This window comes from Propithecus coquereli, unplaced genomic scaffold, assembly GCF_000956105.1.
Source record: "Propithecus coquereli isolate 6110/MARCELLA unplaced genomic scaffold, Pcoq_1.0 Scaffold31, whole genome shotgun sequence".
In the NCBI taxonomy this organism is placed as follows: domain Eukaryota; kingdom Metazoa; phylum Chordata; class Mammalia; order Primates; family Indriidae; genus Propithecus; species Propithecus coquereli.
This window is the reverse complement of record NW_012148730.1, coordinates 1749050-1772615: the sequence shown is the minus strand read 5'-3', so window position 1 is coordinate 1772615 and position 23566 is coordinate 1749050.

The following is a 23566-nucleotide window of genomic DNA, read 5'->3' as shown; positions in this document are numbered from 1 at the left end:
CACATATGCCACACTAAGAAGTCGAAGCTTTATTTTGCATATGGTGGGAAGCCAAAATGATGGTTTTTTGAATAAAGTGACAATTTGATTTCTGTTTTAGACGAATAGTCTGATAACAGTATGAGAAAAAGCATTTTTAAAATACACAGAAAATAACACAATAATTAATTTAATTAATTGAACAAATGGCTAAGTAACTTCATTGATAGAAAATCATTGCTCTATAAGGACAGTTACAAGTACTCAGAGCTATGCCTTGTGAATCACATGTGTGATCAAGTTGCAGAATATAGCTAGGGCCAAAGATACGGTGAGAACCTGAAGAAATAATACAATAATATATTATTCTCTGCTGTTTGACTCTCTGAAGGTGATGTTCAAAAGGAGATTACCAACTCACATGATTATTATTTAAAGATACATAGTCTGTTCTGTATATTCAACAAACAGGCATACTAGTCAGTCATATAGGAGTCACCCTGATCTGACAGGGGCTGAAATAATCAGGAACTTAATTGTAGATGAGCTACAATTGAAATATTTTAAGTAAATATTGATTTGAGCAAAGAATACGGTCCAAAGATGTTTGGCAAGGCAACTCCTTAGGAAACCTTTGCTATAAAGCAGTTCATTTAATTATTCATTCTATAAATATTTATTGAATACCTACTATGTGCTAGGCACTGTGTTGGGTGCTAAGAAAAACAATGAGGAACAAAACATAGAGTCCTTTGCCCACATGTGACTTAAAGACTAGAAGGCAAGAGAAATAATAAACCAGTAAACAAATATATAGTATCAGATAATTTTAAGCATTCTGAGAAAACAGATGTCTCTGATGTCTCTGTCAGTAACAGAGGAGACCTATATTAGATTGAAATGTCATCATTTTGCTCATGACAAGCCACTATCCACATATGTTCCAAAATACTTTGCTACCACTGCATAAAGCACCAGCATCCTGGGTATACAGGATACCAAGAGAATAATCATTTCTCCAAGATAGAATTTATATTCAGGCTAGCTATCAAAAGTATTTGGTTTCTGGGATTAATGCCGTTATGAAACCAAGTGTTTCTTGAATCAACCAGCATTCCAAAAGGATCAGACAGCCCCAAAAATACACCTAGTGCCTCTGGCCTCTAGTTACACCCACATGGGTGGAGTATTATTCCCAAACTTTGAATCGTGGGCACATAGCAATCTTATCTTCCAAAAACTGGTACAGGAGTGGGGCTTTTATCAGTCTGAATGTGGATTTTTGTGATGATTGCTGGTGCTTTTTAACCACCCACACCAATTGTTTCACAAGTCTTTCAAATATTTTAGAAAAATAAAGCATATTGGATTTGAAAGATATTTCAATATCTACGTTTTATTGAAAACACAAGTCATGAATGTATTTTTTAAACTGTTCATTGGAACTCTCTGTTAAGTAATGCAAAAACATTAAGGTAAGTATCATTCCCCAATGCCATGCACTAGCTGACGAGGCTTTTTTAGAAAGCACAATATAGCAACATAAAAGTTTTTTCTTTGTTCTAATATAACCCCGCCAGTATGTTGCTGACAGCTATTCAGTAGCCAGTCAATAATAACTTGGGAAGCCATGGTTTAATCCCGTTTTCAATGAGCTGTGATGCAAACAAGAGCATTTGAATCTTGGAAACCAGTCTCAACTGAGAGGCCTGACCATTATTTGCAACCCTCCCCCAACCTTGGACCACAGGAATTTCCAAACTAAACCTAAGATGCTAGCTTTCAATACAAGTAAAGCAACATGCATTTATCAGGCTAAGTCAGCTTTGAACCTATGAGCCTTAAATGTCAGCATCTCCATTTATAAAATGAAACAATTAATGCTGAGCTCTCAGCCTTTCATTCAACTGGTTCAAACAACTCTAGACACTTTTTACACATCTTTATCATTACAATTGCTAAATATCAGATGCATCAGGTCCCCAGGCTGACTTATTAGCACCATAGCAGGCCAATATTTTATTTCCATTTTCTGGATTGGACTTCCACTCCAGAGGAAATTATTTGTTTTCAGGACTAACATCTGGAATGAACATTAAATTTACTATAAGGAATTTGGTTTGCACAAAATGTGGAATTAAGCATTTAAAAAGAATGCAGTTAGTTACATGACAGATTGGGTTTTATTTTTCAACCATCCAAAAAGCCATCAAACAGTGAGAAAAACTGGAGCTTTCTTCTCATGCTGAAGTCATCAATGCCATCCTGGCTCCCTGCCAGCATTGTAGGCTCAGGTTGGCCTCCCTCTCTGTCTCCCTGTTGTCCACTTCCCTAACTCCCTCTCAACGCTTGTATTAATAGAAGTATAAGGAAAATACATCCTGGCCCCAGGTTGGGGGTTAGGGAAAGCGTGGTGGGAAGAAGGGAAGTAGGGATTATTTTTTGAGGTACTGAATAAAGTAAGCAACCACAAAAGAAGCCCAGGGCTTTCTGACTTGAAAGTCTCTATGTTAATAGTCAAACCCTTTCCAAACCAGTCAACTCTGTCCTCACCCTATTGGCAAATAAAACCCATTCACCAAAGCTCAAAGAAAAGTTCATGAGAAGTACATTTTGCAATAATAGGCAAGTCATCCAGGCCCAGCCCTCAAGGAATTCTCATCAAAATACATTAGTGTGGCTTAACAATGATACAGACACATGGACAGTGTCATGCTAAATACATAAAATAGCAATAGCTGTCCCTTAAGAAGCCCTTACTGTGTGCTGGACTCTGCCTTAAGTGATTAATATGCATCATTTAATCCTTTTTTTTCTGGAAACTGTTTTTATCTATATCTTTTTTTTTAATTTCAGGGAATTATGGGGTACAAACATTTTGGTTACATGTTATGACTTTGCCACATCCCAACCATGATTTGAGGCATGCCCTTTCCCTGCCTACAATGCTCACCGCGTCCATTAGTTGTGAGTTTACCCACCCCCAACCCCACTACCCCCAAAGAATAACAGACTTAAACCTAAGGCATGAAACCTTAGGAATCCTAGAAGAAAATGTAGGGAAGACTTTCAGACATTGGCCTAGGCAAAGAATTTATGAAGAAGACCCCCAAAGCAATCACCACAGCTACAAAAATAAATAAATGGGACCTGATCAAACTAAAAAGCTTTTGTACAGCCAGGGAAACTATTATTAGAGCAAATAGACAACCTACAGAATGGGAGAAAATATTTTCTCTCTACATATCGGATAAAGGGATAATAAAAAGGATCTATCTAGAACTCAAAAAAATCAACAAGAAAAAAATCATGCATCATTTAATTCTTATAACAACCCTACAAGGTACATACTGCTGATGTTCCCATTTTAAAGATTAGTAAAATTAGGTACAGAAATGTAAAATAATTTGCCCAAGGTCACACAGACAGTAAATGACACAACTAGGATTTGATCTGAGGCATACTGCTTTCAGATCCCACATTCTTTCCCCCTTCCTGCCCCAACATTCTTACTCACTATGCTATAGTGCCTCTCTACCCACCTACAGAGGCGTCAAGACAGTGTAGCACATACACTAATAAGTAAACTTATAACATCTTTTCCACTTAAATTGAGGAAAAATAATCTAATCTTTCACTCCTTCCTCTCCACCCAAAGGATACTTTTCCCTTTTCAATTTCAGTCTGGCATTGGTGCTCTCTGTCTTCTGACAAGAATTCCTTCTACTTTCTGTCCCTGAACTTGAACCCTTGTATTGGCCCTTCTTGATATCTTGATGTCCTCCTGATATCAATGCATTTTATAAAAATTGATCAGTGCTTCTTATGTGTTTTTATGTGTTTTTTAAAGTTAGAACCCATCATTGCCTTTTTTGACATTTATTTTTTTACTTGACAAACAATAATTGTAATATTCATGGGGTACATACTGATGTTTTGATACATATAATGTATGGTGATCAGATCAGGGTAATTAGTATGTCTGTCTTCTCAAACATTTATCATTTCTTTGTGTTGGGAGCATTCAGTATCCTCCTTCTAGCTATTTGGCACTATATATTATTACTAACTATAGTCACCCTTTGGTTGCATAAAACACCAGAATTGATTCCTCCTAACTGGCTGTAATTTTGTATCCTTTAACAAGTTTCATCCTATCCCCACTTCTCTTTACCTTTCCCAGTCTCTAGTATCCTCTGTCCTACTTTTTACTTCTATGAGATCAACTGTCTTTTAGCTCCCACATCTGAGTGAGGACATGCAGTGTTTACCTTTCTGTTCCTTGTTTATGTTACTTAACATAATGTCCTCCAGTTCCATCTATGTTGCCTCAAATGACAGGAGTTCATTCTTTTTTGTGATTGAGTAATATTCCATGGTGTATATATAGTACCATCATTGCCCTGTGCACCTTTTCTTGCTAGCTGGCACAATACAACTTTTCTTATAAATGAACCTATGAACATATTACCCACAATCTTTTCCAATGTTAGTTATGTGGGTCCAATGACAGTCTCTCATGAGGTGCAGAAATAGGCATCTGTGCACACAAGCACCTGCTTTAGGTATCTAAAGGTAAACATTAGCACTCCACATTCTGTGCCACATCTCAGTTTGTATAGAGTACTTAATCAATAAGACTCATATTGTGCCTGATTTTTACCTTGCTGGTTGGTAAATACACTATTATTAGTATAAAGCTGTGGAGGGAATTTCTTGGCTGAATACTTAAGAAGCATCAAGTCAAAAGTTGAATCCATATGTTTATACAGCTGAATAACTCCCATCTGGGCAGGCAGCTAGTGGTAATGATTAAAGAGCCTCCTATTTAAAAAATCTGTATTTTTAAGGTCCACTTATGGAGCTGCTCCTAAGACATAGTCTAGGCATTACTTCCCAGCACATATAAAAACCATGCTTCCAGTATACCATGGTGGTTAGGGGCACAAGCTTTGGCAATAAGTTTGAATTTTAATTCTGGCTCCATCATTTATTGACTGTGACCTTGGTCAAGTCACTTTACCTCCGTAGACCTCCATTTTCTCATCTATAAATAGTGACAGTAACAGTATGTATCTTATAAGTTCACCTGACCTTTAAATGAGATGTTATATGCAAAATACTTTTGCAATATTTGGTATGCAGTAAGCAACCAATAAATGGTAGTTATCAGCTACCATACTGTCTCCCAGTTCTACAGAAGTATTCTACCTTGTAGATTTATGAAAAGGGGCATAGACAGGACTGACAGCAAGTTGTATGCCATTAGTAGCTTCAAAGAAAATCTTAGGACTGTCCTAAGGTAAAAGAAAAAACTGAAGTCGCTATGTTTGCATATGTGGTCCAGTCCCATTCTAGTTGATATCAGAATAGATAGGTACACATTTTGGGCATTTGAAATAAAAGGCAAGAAGAGGAATTTACAAGAGTGAGCACAAACAACAAAATGTTCTTAATTTTCCTTGTAATGAAACTGCATCAAAGTGGATCATTAAAATCTTTCATTGGGAAATCAAGTAGTTCTCCTATTAACACATGCAAAACAATGATAACTTTGGCATGATTTTAGAATGAAAATGTGTGCGGCAAAATGCAAATGCCAAGGGGGAAATCAGTTGCCTTATTTTTTCATTATTAATGTTTTTCTTTTGTCTACTGAATTCATGAGTTATTTTATTTAAATTCAATGTTTATACGTAATCTTGCCTGTGCTTGGCATTCTTCAATAAAAATGGTTCAGCAGAACAAAAAGGAAATCTAGTAATTATGGCTGTAACTGCAATGTTTGTTAAGACTCAAAAGCAGACCATAGAAATAGTCGTTTAATCATTGAAATTTAAAAAAAGAAAAAACATCTACCCATTACCCTTTTGTTGAACCTGGCCCAGTGAAAGAGAATTACAACTGAATGAATCAATACAGATGTGTGTATCTTTTAAAAATATTTTTAAAGGTGCAAAACACATTTTCCAAAGCAAGTTTGGTGCTGATGAGGTTTCTTCATTGGTAAATACTGCCTACCAGCCTCCAGTTGCCAACACACAAGACAGGTGAAAATATGACTGTAAGAGGTGTGATAACAGCTCCCTCACCATACTTTATTAATTCCAAGATGCACTTCTGTAGGTGTTAAGTACTTTTTTTGCCTCTTACTGAAAGATTTTAGGATATTTTGAGCAGACGTGCCTAAGAGGTGATAAAGAAGCTAGCTATATTTTACTGCAACACAATGCAATGGCAGTCTTGTGCCACCATGTGTGATGGTCATTCCATTATTCATTCAATCTTTCAGTGAATACTTATTGAGTGTCTACTAAGTGTTGGAGAATCAGCAAAAAACCCCAGAGATGTGACTGATAACTTCATAGAACTTACAGTCTAGTACACATGGACATTAAATAAGTAAATAAATAAATACAATTATTCCAAGCTGCGAATAATTCAGTGAAGAAAATATAGCAGGGGGCCCATTGTTACAAGTGCCTAAGGGAGCAGAAATGTTCCAAGAAAGGACTGAGTCCACTGGGGAAATTTTCCGGTTTGACCACTTCAAGGATGAATTGACCACCTTGAGACAGGAAGATTAATGGCCCTGGTAAGTTTATCCCTGCTATTGTGCCTGCTTATAGCATTTAATTTAGCTAAGAAAAACTTACCAAAATGGAAAAATATATGTTGACATGCCTGGTAACATAAATATCCTCATTTATTTCACGTGACTCATGGAAAAGGATCAGCTTTGAGCTTCGAGCTTTTTTTTTTTTTTAAGGACGGCTGCTATTTAATTTCACAAAACATTCTCTTATTCCCACATCATAGGAAAAAGCGTAAATAAAGGTACCACTCTGCCATCCCTCAATCATTAATCATGTTCGCTCATGCCTCCCCCATTCCCTCCCCTCCTTTCAAAATAGAAAACAGGCTAGAGTGTGTAAATCTTCCTTCTTCTCAGGTATTTCTCATTTCACTAATCATTTCTATTGCTGGGTTTTGTTTTTAATTTATTCTCTTTGTTTTTTTGAAGAAATACTGAACATGAATTAAAGCATCCCAAGCTGTTACCTCACTTTTTACAGAAGAAGAGTCTTTATTACATTGCTGACAGGATTCCATGAAAATGTTACAGTGTAATCATTCATGTTATTAACCAGTTCCGGATCTGGCCAGCATAGCACCAAGAAACAGAGGAAGTCTTGAGTATGTGATGCATCTGTTTGGCTGCTATAAGGAATGGAGCTGCTGAAAGACCTTGCCCTTGTTGTACCCGTTCATATTGTCAACAACATCTTTGCTTTCAAAGGGCTATTTGTTGTGGTGGTGGTTTGTTTGATTCTTGGAGTGATAAAATGATCAAATTCTGACAAATTCATGATGTTATATAAAACCATGGTAATTCATCAACTTGGGGCACATTTCCTGGCATTCACACAAGGTCACTGGCCCTGATCAAGCCCTGCTCTGATCTTTTCCGAACTCTGTCAAAAACAGGGACCATGTCGTTTATTACCATCATTCCAGGAAGGTACAGCTTTCCCTCCCAACTTTATACCAAATTAGTTTGTTGCTTCTATTGTTTATACCATATCCAGTCAATAGCTTCTTATTGGAGGAAGCTGTAATAACCTATAGGGAGGGCCAAGGAAACCATGGTACTATATAAGAAAGAGCACAACTATGGCTCCTCCACTGACTCTTAAGATATAGAAATATGACAGATCTTTCCTGGGGGAAACTAAGAAATACGGTTGTCAGTGCATACTCTTCCTTGCTCCTTTTCAAAATGATTTGAGATTTGAAAAGTATAGCCACCAGGCATGGTGGCTCATGTCTGTAATCCCAACACTTTAGGAGGCTGAGGCAGGAGTATCACTTGAGTTTGGGAGTTCAAGACCATCCTGGGCAACAAAGTGTAACCGTACCTCTACAAAAAATTTAAAAATTAGCCTGGTGTGGTACTGTGCCCTAGTTGGGTGGCTTAGGTGGGAGGATCACTTGTGCCCAATAGTTTAAGGCTGCAGTGAGCTATGATTGTACCGCTGCACTCCAGCCTGAGCAACAGGCTGAGACCCCCACCTCAAAAGAAAAGAAAAGGGTAGCCAGAATAATGCCTCATTTCTACTTAGATGAAGTTGTAAACTGATAACTCATGTTGTTTTTGTAGAGATATTTTTTCTTTTGGTTGTTGTGGGTATTTAAAGTGTAGTTTAACAAAGAGGTATTCTTCAAAATGTACCTGGCAACAGATCTGGATCTCTAAGTAATAGGATAGTTACAAAAGAAAAGTGTTTATTCAATGGGATTTCTAAACTACAGGGCAAGTTCTGGCATTTCAGCAAGGAGCTATTAAGCTCCAACTGTGTGCTCAATAAGTTGGTCTTTCAATAATGTGTTCTTAAGAGCCTTCCTTAATCTCTGTTCCTTCATCTACACAAGAGACTGGTGGGAAACCCCTGTGCCATTCATTGTCTTGCAGTATACTAAATTCCTATATTCTTGGTTGGCACTGAAGGCAAGTTGAAATCACGATTCTCACATAAACCATGTATTGGGGTTTATGTATATCATGAAGATTCTACAACTTTTCTTTAACAGTATCATTGGTTATAGAGAGATCACTGTTTGCAATATACTGGTAAATGGTACTCTCTGTATTGGTATTCCAAACAAATATAAGCATCTGCCCCAGGTAGCAAGCCAATTAAGCAGCCACTATCCTTATGTAATCAGATCCTGTTGAATGTGTCCTAAGAATCAATGAAGGGAAACATGCTTCTCATCTCAATTCACACAATATTCATCAAATTCTAGAGTTGGTGATGTAAGGAAGACCTAGAAGAGGCTCCCTTATGGGCTTTCTGAAAATGTGTGTGCTTTTATAAAAAGCTTAACAGCAGGCCAGCCTAAGAATACAACAAACAGGGAGGCTCTGAATGGTCTTTTGAAAGCCTCTCCTTTCAACCAAAAAACCAAACTTATGAAAAAGAGGAATGGAGGGACACATGTATAGTAGGATATTAAGAGAATCACTCAACAAACAGCAGCAGCAAATTACACAGGAAGCAGAAATCAAGGGATTAATAATCTTATCCATCCACACATGGATCTATAATGTAAAACAGCTTCTGGCAAACTAATCAAGGCTTGAAGTTGATCGTGAGATCATCAAAGAAGTGGCTTGAGCAAGCCCTTCCCCAAGGTACTCCAAATAAAAATAGATAAAAAATAATAATAATATTTCATATCATTTGAATAAAAATTTATTTGAAATACTTGGAAAAAATTAATTGATGTGTAACATATAACCTAGGTAAAAAGAGTATACTGCTGCACAGTTTTAAGGCAAGTCTTCTATATCCACAGCCAAATAGATAATTTCCCCTTACTTCCTTCTAAATGGAAATTTTGGAGCCACCACAGGGGTTGAGAGCTAGAGGGTGAGGACAGGCTCTCATTAAAGTTACTCAGGTTTTGTGAACCAGGTCTTCATGAAATTACATGAATGACAGCCAGGAGAGAAGCCCAGACCAAAGTTTAAGCATGGCCCTGACTTTGTCCCTGATGCCTCATTAATTTTGCTATTCTGAGGTGTCAACTTACTGTGGTAGTATCGGGGGTAAAAAGGAATTGTTTCAAATTTTCCATTCATCTTACTATGATCTGAATGTTTCTGTCCTCCCCAAAATTCATATACTGAAATCCTAACACCAAAACTGATGGTAATGACAGACATGGTTTTGGGGAGGTGATTAGGTCATAAGGGCAGAGCTCTCATGAATGGGATTAGTGCCCTCATAAAGAGGCTCCACAGAGACCTCCCTTAACCCTTCCACCATGTAAAAACACAGGAAGCACTGTCTGTGAGGAAGTGGGTCCTTGCCAGACACTAAATCTGTAGGCACCTTGATCTTGGACTATCCATCCTCTAGAATTGTGAAAAATAAATGTCTGTTGTTTATAAACCATCCAATTCATAATATTTTGTTATAGCCACCTAAAGAACTAAGAAAACTGGTACCAAGAAGTGGAAGTGATGCTGTAACAAATATCTAAAAATGTGGAAGAGGCTTTGCAACCAGGTAATGGGTAGATGCTGGAAGAGTTTTGAGGCTTATGCTAGAAAAGGCTCACATTGCTGTTAAGGGTGATTTTAGTGAGGGCTCAGAAAGAAAAGAGGAGAGCTGTAGAGAAAGTCTCAACCTTCATAGAGAATGCCTAAGTGGTTGTGAACAGAATATTGGTAGAAATATGGATAGTAGAGGCTTGGGGCCAAGACGGTGAACTAGAAGCAGCCTGCACATGCCACTCTCACAGAGAGGATTAAAGGTGGTGAGTGGATATCTACGTTCAGATTGATCGTCTAAGAGAGAGCATTGGGAATCAAAAGAGAGGTGACAGGAGGCACCCAAAGTGAAGGAGAAGGAAGAGAGGTGACCTGCTTTGTGGTTTAGAGGTACACAGGGAAGATGAGTGGGGAGGTCACAGAGGGGAGAATCCCGGGGCTCCACACTCCCCCCACAATCATTGCTATCTGACCTTCAGGCAAGACCCTCCACTACAGAAGTCCACAGGACTGACATAGGGAGCTATCTGGAGACTGTGCAGAAGCGTTGCTCTAGAGAGAGGGCACAGCAGCGATCCACTGGCTCACAAACCCTGGGCACTGTGCCTGCTGCCATATTAAAACACTGGACCCAGAATACTGCCTCTACCCAGGGGTCAGATCCATTGCTGCTGTCTCCCTATCACCCCTACCAGTCCAGGGGAGGCGGTGGGAGCAGGGAGGCTGAGCACTCTAGTGAGGCCAGTGGGCAGGTGGCACATGCCCCCACTGCAGCTGGGGGACCTGGACAATTTGACAATCACTGCACCCTGTTGATGTGGGTGGAGCTGGGCTCAAACAAACAGCAAACAAAGGCTGAACCAAAGGATCTGAATGGGGCAGCCCTCAAGCCAGAGTGGGCTGACAATCACAGCCACATGAGGACATGTGCGGAGCTACACCCAATCCTGAGCTGGCCAACAAATGCTGCTGCTGCCATCTGTAGATCTAAGAGGGCAGCCCCCAAGCCAACACAGGCTATCACTGCCAGAGGGTGTGAGTGGGACTACATTCAAGCCACATGGGGCAACAAACACCACCACCCATGGATATGAGTGGGGCAATTCCCAAGCCAGTGCAGGCAGACAATCACCACCACCCATGGGCATGGGAGGGGCTGTGCTCAAGCTGGTACAGGTTGACAAACACCACTGCCTGCAGATGGGAGTGAAATAGCTCTTAAGCCAGCTTGGGCTGACAATAGCCACTACTGACAGAACTAGGTGGGGCATTGATTCACTCTACAAAGCGAAGACCATCAGTGACGGGCACAGGGGAATGGTGAAACAGAAGACACAGGAGAGCAACAGTGTTAAATGCTCACAGTACATCTTCCCATCTCGAGCCATGTCAGTCCTCCATAGTAGGACACAAGTGTGCTATCCAGGGACCTGTCCATCTTTGCACTAAGTAGGAGAGCTCCTAGCAGAGCAGAACAGGTGCACTATAAGCTTATCTGTCTTGAGCTGAGAGAAGAGATTTGAGATGAGAAGGAACCAGAATAAGAATTTTGGCAACAAGAAAAAACAAGCTGTTTTAACATTCTCAAAGGATCACAATAGGTCTCAATAGACCCCAACCTACAGGAAATTGTTGAAATGTCAGCACCCTTTCATGGTAAAAGCCCTCAACAAACTAGGCATAGAAAGAACATAACTCAAAATTATAAAAGCCATTTATGACAAACCCACAGCCAACATCATACTGAATGGGGAAAGGTTGAAACCATTCCCCCAAAGAACTGGAATAAGACAACAGTGCCCACCGTCACCACATCTACTCAATATAGTAATGGAAGTCCTGGCCAGAGCAATCAGGCAATAGTAACAAATAAAGTGTATCCAAATTGAGAAAGAAGAGGTCAAACTATCCCTGTTAACTGATGATACAATCTTGTATCAAGAAAACCCTAAAGACTCCATCAAAAGACTCCAAGAATTGTTAAATAAATTTGGCAAAGTCTCAGCTCACAAAAATCAATGTTCAAAAATCATTAACATTTCTATGTACTAATAGTAGTCAAGCCAAGAGTCAAATCAAGGATTCAATACCATTTACATTACCTGCAAAGAAAATAAAATACCTAGGAATATACTTAATGAAGGGGGTGAAAGATCTCTACAAGGAGAACTATGAAACAAATCAGCAAGAATAAAAATGAACAACCTCATTTAAAAATGGGTACAAGACATGAATAGAAATTTTTCAAAAGGATATAGACAAATTGCCAGTAAACATATAAAAAAATGTTCAACATCTCTAATCAGGCAAATGCAAATTCAAATCACAATGAGATACCACCTTACCCCTGTCAGAATGGCCATTATTAAAAAGTCAGAAAACAATAGATGTTACCATGGATGCAGAGAGACAGGAATGCTTATACACTGTTGGTGGGACTGCAGGTTAGTGCAGCCTCTATATGAAACAGTATGGCAATTCCTCAAAGAAATAAATGTAGACTTACCATTCAATCCAGCAATCCCATTGCTGGGTATCTACCCAAAGGAAAAGAAGTCGTTTTATCAAAAAGACACCTACACTCGAATGTTTATTGCAGCAAAATTCACAATTGCAAAGATGTGGAATCAACCTAAGTGCCCATCAATTCATGGGTGGATTAAGAAAATGTGGTGTATATATATACCATGGAGTATTACTCAGCTATAAAAAGGAATAAAATAATGTCTTTTTCAGCAACTTGGATGGAACAGGAGCACATTATCCTAACTGAAGTATCTCAGGAATGAAAAAACAAACACCACATGTACTCTCTAATAGTTGGAAGCTAAACGATGGGCACAACTGGACACAAAGTGATGTAAAGGACAGTGGAAACCAAGATGGGGCGAGGGTGGGAGGGGGTACAGGGTAAAATCTTACATATTGGGTATAATGAACACTATTCTGGTGATGGGGACAGTAATAGCCCTGACTTAAGCCTTATACAAGGTATCCATTTAACAAAACATTTGTACCCTCTTAAATATTTTGAAATAAAAAGGTAATAGAAAAAGTAAAATAGGGAAAATACTTTAGTAAACACCTTTATACCCATGTGCCAGCTTCACCAATTATTGACTCATAGCCAAACTTGTTTCGTTTATATCTTTACCCACTTCCTCCATGATTGACTATTTTGAGGTAAATCCCAGACATCATGTCATTTCATCCATTGATATTTTAGAATATACCTCTAAAAGACAAATAGTCTACAGATACTCTCTTATTCCCCCTCCATCTCTTTTTATTTCCCTTGCATTATCTGTTGAAGAAATCAGATAGTTGTGTCCCCATAGTACCTTCACGTGGGGACAACAAAGAGTGCTGGAGGCCTCTGAGCTGCCAAACTTCCTAGCTGACTGTCCCTGTGCTCTTCATGGAGCCTCCTATGGTGTCTCCAATTAACTCCACTGTGGTAGCCAGCCTCATGTTGGTCCACAGCAGTTTGCATCTCCTGGTCATCACATCCTTGGATAAGGTCGACTTGAGTAATAAATAGGATAGAACAGAAATGACAGAACTTGACTTCAGAGGCCAGGTCATAAAAGACAGTGTGCCTTCTGCCTTGCTCCCTTGGATCATGCACTCTGGGAAGCCAGCTACCATGTCAAGGGACACAGAAGCCCCACATAGGGGCTCATGTGTGGAGGAACTGGGGCCTTCTGCCAGCAACCACAGGAGGGAGCCATCTTGGAAGCAGACCCGCAGTCCCAGTCAAGCCTTCAGATGACAACAGCTCCAGAGGACGCCTTGACCTTGACTTCATGCCATGAAAGACCCTGGGCCAAAACCATACAGCGGAGTCACTCCCAAATTCCTAACCCACAAAAACTGTACAGAATAATAAATGCCTTAAGCCACTAAAAAAAAAAAAAAAAACAGAAAAGAAAAGAAATCAGATAATTGTCCTATAAAGTGCCACACAATCTGGATTTTGCTGATTACAACCTATGGCATCATGTAATCTGATTAATTTCTTTCATTCATATTGTCTTTTCCTTGTGGTATTTTTCCTTTTAAAAAGTCCCTTTATTTTCATTTTAGTGAGAAACAGTGAGGAAGAAAATGTAAATGTAACGTAAGAACCTGAAGGAAGTCCTCAACTGTGTGCTTTTAAAAAGTTATAAAGCTCCTGTACTTTATTCTGAAAAAAAGAGAAATAAATATGGATAATAAAGGCCATTCTGATGAGGTCACAGGCAGAAATGAGGAACATTTTATTGGACAATGGAAGAAAGGCCATCCTTGTTATAAAGTAGCAAAGTACTTGGCTGAATTGTGTTCATGTCCTAGTGTTTTGTGGAAATTAGAACTTGTGAGTGATGACAGTGGATATTTGAGGAAACTTCTAAGCAAAGTGTTGAAGGTGTGGCTCAGCTCCTCTTGACTACTTATAGTAAAAGGAGAAAAGAGAGAAATGACTTAAAGATGGAATTTTTCATCAAAAAGAGAGAAGAACTTAAAAATTTGAAGAGTTTACAACTTATCCATATTGGAAAATATGAGAAAACCTGTTTAGGAGAAAATAAGCATGTGGCTAAGTGACCATCTGATATGGAGATTAGCATGAATTGGTCTTCTCAAGGGAAGCCAGGGGCTACTCATAAAAACAATTGAGATATTAGTGAGCCATCTAAACAAAAGCCAGGACCTATTTCCAAGGCAATAGAAGAATGACCCCAGAGGCATTTCAGAGATCATCAGGGTTTCCTCTCCAACACAGGCCTGGAGTACCAGGGCCTAGAGAGTAGAATAATATCAAAGGAGGGCTTTAAGCTGCCTCACATTGTGAGCTCCACCCTCTACAATCTGTTGCCTTGTTTCTAGCAAGATGACCCCAAATGTGGCTCTAGCTGGCCTAGGTCAGTGTATATTTGCACCCAGCAAAACAGAAGGGGCATGGCTGCCTCCACCTCCATTTCAAATGATGCCCCAAAGAACCACAGAACCTAGGCAGAAAACCACCACAGAGGCAAAGTCACCACAGAGAGCCCCCACTAGGTAAATGCTCAGTGGAGCCATGGGGGTGAGGTCACCCCTGCAACTCCAGACTGGTAAAGCTACAAGCATGCAACTCCAACCTGTGAGAGCTGTGGCCATGGGCTTTGCCTAACACTGTCATGGGGGCAGGGATGCCTGGAGCCTTGGGAACCCAACTCCTGCCTTACAAATTTGCAGAGCCGGGACTACTGCCTCAGTGGGTCTGGAAGGTAGGACCTCTATCCCAGCAGGCCTCAAGAGCAGAGCATTGAGCCAAAGAAGATTATTCATGAGCCTTAAGATTTTGGGCTTGCTTGGGACCTGTCACTACTTTCTTCTTTCGTATGACTCTCCTGTGCCTGTCCCATCATTGTATTTTGGAAGCACTTAATATATCTGATTTCACAAACTTGTATCCGTATCTTATTTAAATAATATTTAGATGAGTTTGAACTTTAAACTTTTGAGTTGATGCCAGGAAGAGTTAAAAGTTTGGGGGCTATTGAGATAAAATGATTATATTTCACATGTGAAAAAGATATGAATTTGGGAGTTCTAGGGGCAGAATGCTGTTGTCTGAATATTTGTGTGCCCCCAAAATTCGTATGTTAAAATCCTAATCCCCAAAGTGATGGCATTAGGAGATGTGGCCTTTGGGAGGTGATTAGGTCATAAGGGTAGAACCATGATGAATGGGATTAGTTCTTATAAAAGAGGCCCAAGAGAAACCCCTCTCACCCCTTCTAATATTTGAGGACACAGCAAGAAGGCATTGTCTATGAGCCAAAAATCAGGCCTTCACCAAATACTGAATCTGCTGATGCCTTGATCTTGTACTTCCCAGCCACAAGAACTGAGAATAAATTTCTGTTGTTTATAAGCTACCCATCTATGGTATTTTGTTAACAGCCTGCACTAAGACACATCCCTTGTTAACTTCAACATAGAATGAATTTCTAATTGTATAGTTAATATATAAATGTATTTTACATTAGATAATGAGACAATGTACTTTGAATGAATGATAGTGTCATGGAAAACTAAAGGCTTATCCATTACAACTTTAGGTATAGTTTTACCATAAATGGTGTTTTAAGGGGTCCACACAATTTCACCACGTTAGCATTGATGGTCAAACAGGCAACTGAGCACTTACCTCTTTAAAGAATCCTTGGTAAAATAAGTCTGGTTGTGCATCCAAAGCTTGGTAATCTATCACCTTCAACCCCCACTGCAGTGGAAAATCTCAGTGAGCTTCAAATATGGGCAAAGTGGGATACTGCCTCTTGCAAATGTTAATGTTTAATTATCAAACTCCCATTAGACTAAAGAAGCTGTTCTGGGAAGATGCTATCCAGTTGCACTATTAGTGACTTTAGTGACGATTGAGTACTAAATGGGAACTCAAATGGGATTTTTAGTACAAAAGTCACCTTTGTGAGTGACAGTCCAGCTGGCCAAGGGTTATTCTTAAAGATTCATTTAGAATTTTATTTTTCCAATGCATGCAACATACTGAATTCATGAGTATCCTTGTTGACTGAGTTTAGGTACATAAAATTAATCATTCCTTTGCATTTAAGCATTCTTTTCAAACAATTCTCCCTAAACGAATGTTATGAAGCTATTGGACTTAGACCAAATACTGAAAGCCAGCATTAGCATGTTTCTATGGAATTGCTAGAACTAGTGAACTCCAATTCAGAGATTCCTTACCATCCTTAATATAGAGCCTTATCTTCAGACATTTGAAGGGCGAACCTGTGAACCATCAATTAACGTAATTTAACTTATCAAACCAAATAAAGTGGAGTTTAAGGTAAAGGGTATATTTCTCAAGTAAGCAGGCTAACAAAATAAGAAAAATATATTTAGCAAAGTTCTTGGTTTGGCTTTCCCCAGGAGCAGATCCAGAAATAAAATTCAAGTAGAATAAGTTTTTTGGACACCGATTCCAGGAAGCACCCATAGAAAAGTGGGAAAGTGAGGCAGGGAAGGGAAAGAAGCCAATACAAGATGGCAATAAGAGCTCAGTCTTGGTGCGGAGCTCTGTACAAATCTATCCAAACTGGGAAGCAAGGAAGCCGGAATATTTATCCACAGAATTCCCTGAAGACATTGGTTGAAGGCTGCTTCCGATGCCATTAATTCTCTGGCACTTCAGGCTTGCTTTGCATCTAGGACAAGTACTCCTACAGGCAAAAAAAAAAGTAAATTCTTCAGGCAGATAGTCAAATGTTTTAGCAGTTCAGTCTCCACTGTGATGTAGTGAGTGTCAAGAAATATGATGGAGCACCACCATCGTCTGTTACACTCTTACTACACAGAGTGTGGTCCATCAAGCAGCAACATCGGAATAACCTAGGGTCTTGTTAGAAATGCAGAATCTCAGGCCCCACTTCCTATCTATGCACATTAAAATTTGAGAGGCACAGCCGGGTGCGGCGGCTTACGCCTATGATCCTAACACTCTGGGAGGCCGAGATGGGCAGATTGTTTGAGCTCAGGAGTTTGAAACCAGCCTGAGCAAGAGCGAGACCCCGTCTCTACTAAAATTAGAAAGAAATTAATCAGACAACTAAAAATATATAGAAAAAATCAGCCGGGCATGGTGGCGCATGCCTGTAGTCCCAGCTACTCGGGAGGCTGAGGCAGGAGGATAGCTTGAGCCCAGGAGTTTGAGGTTGCTGTGAGCTAGGCTGACGCCACGTCACTCACTCTAGCCAGGAAAATAGAGCGAGACTCTGTCTCAAAAAAAAGAAAATAAATTTGAGAGGCACTATGCTACTATATGATAGATAGATGCAACCCCCTCCAAATAGAACCAAGGACATCTAGGTGCTATTTTGAGCCAAAAGAAACAAGAGTCATTTGTAATTCTAACAAAGAAATCCCTTCTTTGTTGTCTACGAACATGCTTTTTCAGAGCTAACTAATCTAAAGTTCCATAGACTAGTGTCAAAAGGACAAAAAAGTACCCCTGCAAATGCAGAAACTTCTATGGCTTCAATACCTGAAGGGTGTAAGGCCATTGCCTGGAGGCTGTCTAGAGCTTTAATATCTTATCGCCAAGCAGAAAACCAGTCAAGACCATCATAATAGGTGCTTCTTAATAAACTACTGTTTCCATAGTGATGGTAATTCTGATTCAAATCTGATCCATTTTTCTCATTAAGGATATTAGAAAATGCATCATAGTAAGAAAATGTTGACTAGACTACAAAATCAGTGCCAACAGTTGACATTGTTAGGCTCTTTAGGGTCCCTAAAACAATCCCTCAAAAGACAATGCTGCAGACTATTCAGAATTAATTGTCAATGCTACGTCTTCCATATACATATAAGGAAGGTGGCAGAGGAGAGAAGCCTCCTTCCCCTGCCATAAAAGGTTAATAAAGTTTGAGAGAAATCGCAAGCTGGGAATTAGCAACTGGAAAGCGTACTTAGTTAACAAGACCAAAATCACAAGGTAAGAAGCTTCAGATGGAGGATATCTGTTACATAGAAAACCAGCAACCCATTTGAGAATTCTATTACTGTGTTCACAAGGAGAACACATCCTATTGATATCTGAATCGTAACCTCGGTGCAAATTTCAGCACATTTTTTCAGTACATTTTAATTCATTATAATGCACTGTTACGTCTATGAGGAATCTATAGACCTATCATAAACATGGTATCCAACATATATTATTTATAAGACATATATATGTCACTTACATGTGTTCACCCATATAATTCTCAATTTGATAAGGTGAGGTATAATTAATTCTTATGTTACAGATGAGGAAACTGAGACTAAGAGAAGATAGGTAATTCACTTGCCAAAGGTCATATAACTAGCAAGTTACAGAGTTAGAATTAGAACATATATAGACCATGACTTTGGAACCCACACTCATGCCCAAGATGCTTCTACCTCATTATAACATACTATCAATATATCTTTTATTAGTGAGCCAGACATATTCGAAAAACCAGCCCATCAGAAGTCAAAACAGGTTTAAAAGTCATTATACTACCAATTAGAACTTGAGGATTTTCTTTTATGCTGAATTGATTTTTTAATACTGAAAGCAGATGATTTCTCTTCAGTGCACCTTTACCTTTGGATACAAAAAACATTATCTATAGCAAAGCTACTCTTACAAATTGTGGGAGATTGGTCAGTGCTACACTTTAGGGGCTGCTCATTCCCTTAAGTCTTCAACAAGTCATTTGAAATCTGGCCCTGAATTTAGTTGAAAATGGCCTAGATTTTCATAGTAATCCAAGGGAAAAGATCGAAGAGATGAAGAGAGAAGCTTTTTGAATTCTTAGGTTTGGTGTCCTTTTCAGGTTTCCTGTTAAACTGCAGGAAAAAAAAAGAAAGATGCAGACAGGCAAGATAATGGATCTGAGGAGAGAGCAATGGTGCAATCAAGATCCCATCATGGAAAAGGTGTCAAAATATGATGATACCCCCCAAAACACCAATGTAAAATAGACATTTAGAAAGAATTTTAAAGACTTCTAGATAGAGGAACATTAGGGAAAAAATTCAGGTAAAAGAGATGCATTTATTTTTTGTTTTACAACTTTGCTGACTCAGAACGTGATCAAGCAAGTTTAATCTTTTCATAACAAAGACAACCAGAAAAAGCATGGAAAGGAGCCAGCTAAAGACTATAAGAAAGGGAAGGGGGCAGAGGACCAGGTGGAGAAATAAAACAAAGCAAGAAATAACAATCAAAAACCAGAAAAAGAGGAGGAAAAACAGAACATATTCAATTTAGTAGCTTTAAATAATGTTGTCTAACATACAAGTCCAGCAATGTGTGGTGAAGCAAAATAGCAATTTATCAGAGTAAATACTTTCTTTAGAATAATCATTGTATTTAAAGTATTCTGTATGCATTTTTTAATCAAGAAGAGTAAATTAAGGAGAAAAGTGTTTGAAAGTGTTGCAGGAAAAAAATGAAACTCGCTAGGGACCTGATGAAATGGGGCTATTTGTGGGGATGGGGAAGGAGCTTATTAGAACAGAGTCAAGACAAAGAAAATAAAATTCAGTAGCTGTCCCTGAAGGGGCAAAACACAGAGAGCACTACTATAGAAACCTGACTTAGAAGTGCAGATTGATTTGAAGTTATGTTTAATGGCCAAATTCAGCATTCTGCACGTGACATCGCCTGCACTTGTTTTGATGCTGGTAAAGGGTCTGAGTTACATATTTATTAATAAAAGCCTCACGATCCATTAAGCCTCATGATCACCACAGGACTGAACGCAAGAAGCACGCATTCTGACTAGTCCACCAGCCACCCCACCACAACTAGACATCCCAGCATACTACAGCCCTCCCTGAAGGGAACTTAGTAACAATGGCTCAGGCCCATCAAATACGCCCCAAGATAATCCAGCAGGCACCTCTGCGTACAAACGACACAAGATCCTTCAGTGTTATTCTCCATCCAGCACATTTATCATTCTCTTGGAAGGCTAGTATAATGGGGAGTGTATTACTATACCTGAATGCATCTCTGGGATTGAATTGCAGAGAAACTAATATCTGAATTTTTTTCTCTAATGCTCACCCAATCTACCTGAGAAAGGGAAGTCAGCAACTTGTAAGTAACTTTTCAACAAAGAAAATTCAGGGGAAACGTGCTATTAATAATGATATCTAGTTTTATGGGGCCGATGTAAGAACAGATGGGGCGCGGGTGTTCAAGGAAGCATCCGTGTGCAAGTGCGAAACTGCAGAGAGGTGTGAAGAGGCATCTTGTCTTCCCCTATCTTAGGGCTTCTGTGGGCATCTGTCACAGTCACATCTGAGAATTTACTGAGGAAACCGGGGAATAGAACCCTCGGAGGGCACCTGAGGGAGTCCTGCTGCTTACTGGGAAAAAAAAAAAATAGAGAATCAAATCAGAACCATCCCATAAACCCCCAGGACATCGATTGAGAGAATAGAAAGAGAAACCAATTAAGAGGTGACTTAATGGAATTTATTGCTTCCCTTCAACTCCAAAGGTCTCCAAAATGTTGAAGACTTCAGATGCAAATAGAACTACATAGTGCCTGAGTGCAGGCCAAACCCTAACTGTAGGCAATTTATATCAATAGAAAACACTACAGTGAGGAGCAGCCATGTTCTCATTTGGCCAGGCACCATAAGGATCGTCAATGAAAAACAGCACCTGCTCTGTGGAGAGTCTGTACCAAAGGCAAAATCCCGCATCTCATAACAAGCTTATAGTCTTAAAAATACATATTCACTCGCTACAGCTTTGAGTCAGGGTCATTTGCCCACAGGTGAGATGGTCAAATGTTTTAGATGGTTTCTTTTTCTGATCTAAAGGACAACAGGAGGGGGGGAGAGGGAGAGAGAGGGAGGGAAAACAGAGAGAGAATGGAGAGAGAGAGAGAGAGGGAAAGGAATTCTGGGATACAGAGAAGCCTCTAGAGTAGACACTGCATCCCAGCACTCTCTACACTCATCTCAATATCACAACTATACTACCCTTGCTAACTGTCCAGGGCACTATTGTTCCAAAATAGTTTGAGTCTACCAGTGCTCAAATATATGATTGGCTGTAAAATCTGTATTGAACTCTGGAAATGGAAAAATTTACCTTGACAGCATAAGCCAATGTTGGTAAATTCAACAAACTATGGAACATGATATCTTCGAAGGTTATAAAATACAGGAGGGATAACACTGTTTTATATAGACCTAATGAACATCTTTCAAGCACCTAAATTCACAGTATTCTTGGCTATAAATAAGTTAAAAACTAAATAGTATTCCATTGTCTTCTAATGATCAAAATCACTGATGGTGAAAATATCTCAAAGTCCTTAACTGAAACTAATGGGAAAAGGCCCACTTAACGGTCCTATAGACTTGACCAATGGCTGCCCTTAGCAAAGAAACAAGGTTACTCAAGTTATCATTTATCACTACTGTGCAGCCTGAATTCCTGGGAATTCTCTTGGGAGTTTCAAAGGGCCTGTACATCCTCAGCAAATTAGAAAGTGATAGCCAATTAATGGGAGTTCAATCAATAACTTTACTTTAAATCTAACCACAGAGCCATTGTCTGTTCCCTCCTTTGCAAATGGGAATGATTGAACTCCCTTATCCCACAGGACCAGCATGAGAAACCATTGCAAATCACTCTGCTCTTACATTCTACATCAATAGTTGCAATGATAATGATTGTGTTGGTTTATAGCATGAACATTGAACCTAGCGTTTTTCCAAGGAGGCTCTCACAAACCACCAAATCATTTCCCTACCTCACACTCACTTAATTTAGAAGTTTCTGTTCTAAGCATTCGACTGACTAGAATATTTTAACAATTAATTACCTTAACCTCACAGTGCTGCCTCCCACTCTCTTATAGAAGAATCTTCTCTCTCAAGGATCAGGGTATATGTTTTTCTATCTTTCTTTATGACTATCTTTTCTTGGCCCCTAGACACTCATCTACATTCTCTATGGTCTTTGGTACCACACTCTCTGTCATTCTCTCTACCTCGAGTCCAGTTATTAATCTGTGTGTCTTAACCATGCTGCAAGCCCAACCCTATAGCCCACAGTTCTTTGAGCTCTTTTACTCTAAGGACTTTCTCCTTCATTTCATTTTAGAATCCTACTCCCAGGGCCACATGCTGAACTTCATCTCCCACCGTAACTCCTGTACTTCAGAAATATTAAATGCCAATACCCTTTTTTTTTTTTTTGCATACTACCTCTTATTTGTTAAACTCACTCCATTACTCCTACTTCACATGTTCTTCATCTTCGTTGAATTCCCCAGTCCTATGACCCTTCCATTTTGATCACCCTATTGGTCCATTTTTGGCTTCACCTTCTTCCTTTCCCAGCCTCAAGTTTATGATCTAATCTATAAGCATTCTTTTGCCATTTTATCCTCAAATCCACTGCCTTCTTAAGCAATTCTACCAAAATTATCCTGTAAATCTTCAGCCTTTAATCAATCCAATCACCTACCTTTTCTATTCTTATGTTGTGACCACTGGCCATGATTGGATTTAAAAATCATTCAATTGTGTTTGGTGCTCTGAAAAATTGTGCTCTCCAAACTAAGTTAAGCACTAGTTGATTACTTCATAAGTACCCAACTAATCTACCAAATGTCTTTGGTCCACCATTCCATATATTGAAAAAGTAGGCAATAGTTATTGTTTCTACATTTTCACCTCCTATTTCACCCTTCGACCTTCCACAATCTGACTTCTGCCCCCAGAAACAGCTCTTGTCTATTTCACTTGTCATACTCGAAGGCAAAAACCAAGGTATAGCAGAGTACAGCATATAAATATAACCAAGGTATAGCAAGTATAGCATAATAATATCAATGTGCATCACTGGCAATTTGTTGCGTAGGGAATGGAGATCAACAGAAAAGAAATAATTTTACCAGAGTGTGTGACAGAGTGTGTGACATGAGCTTCAGCATACATGTCAATGATTGACAACAGATTTATGTA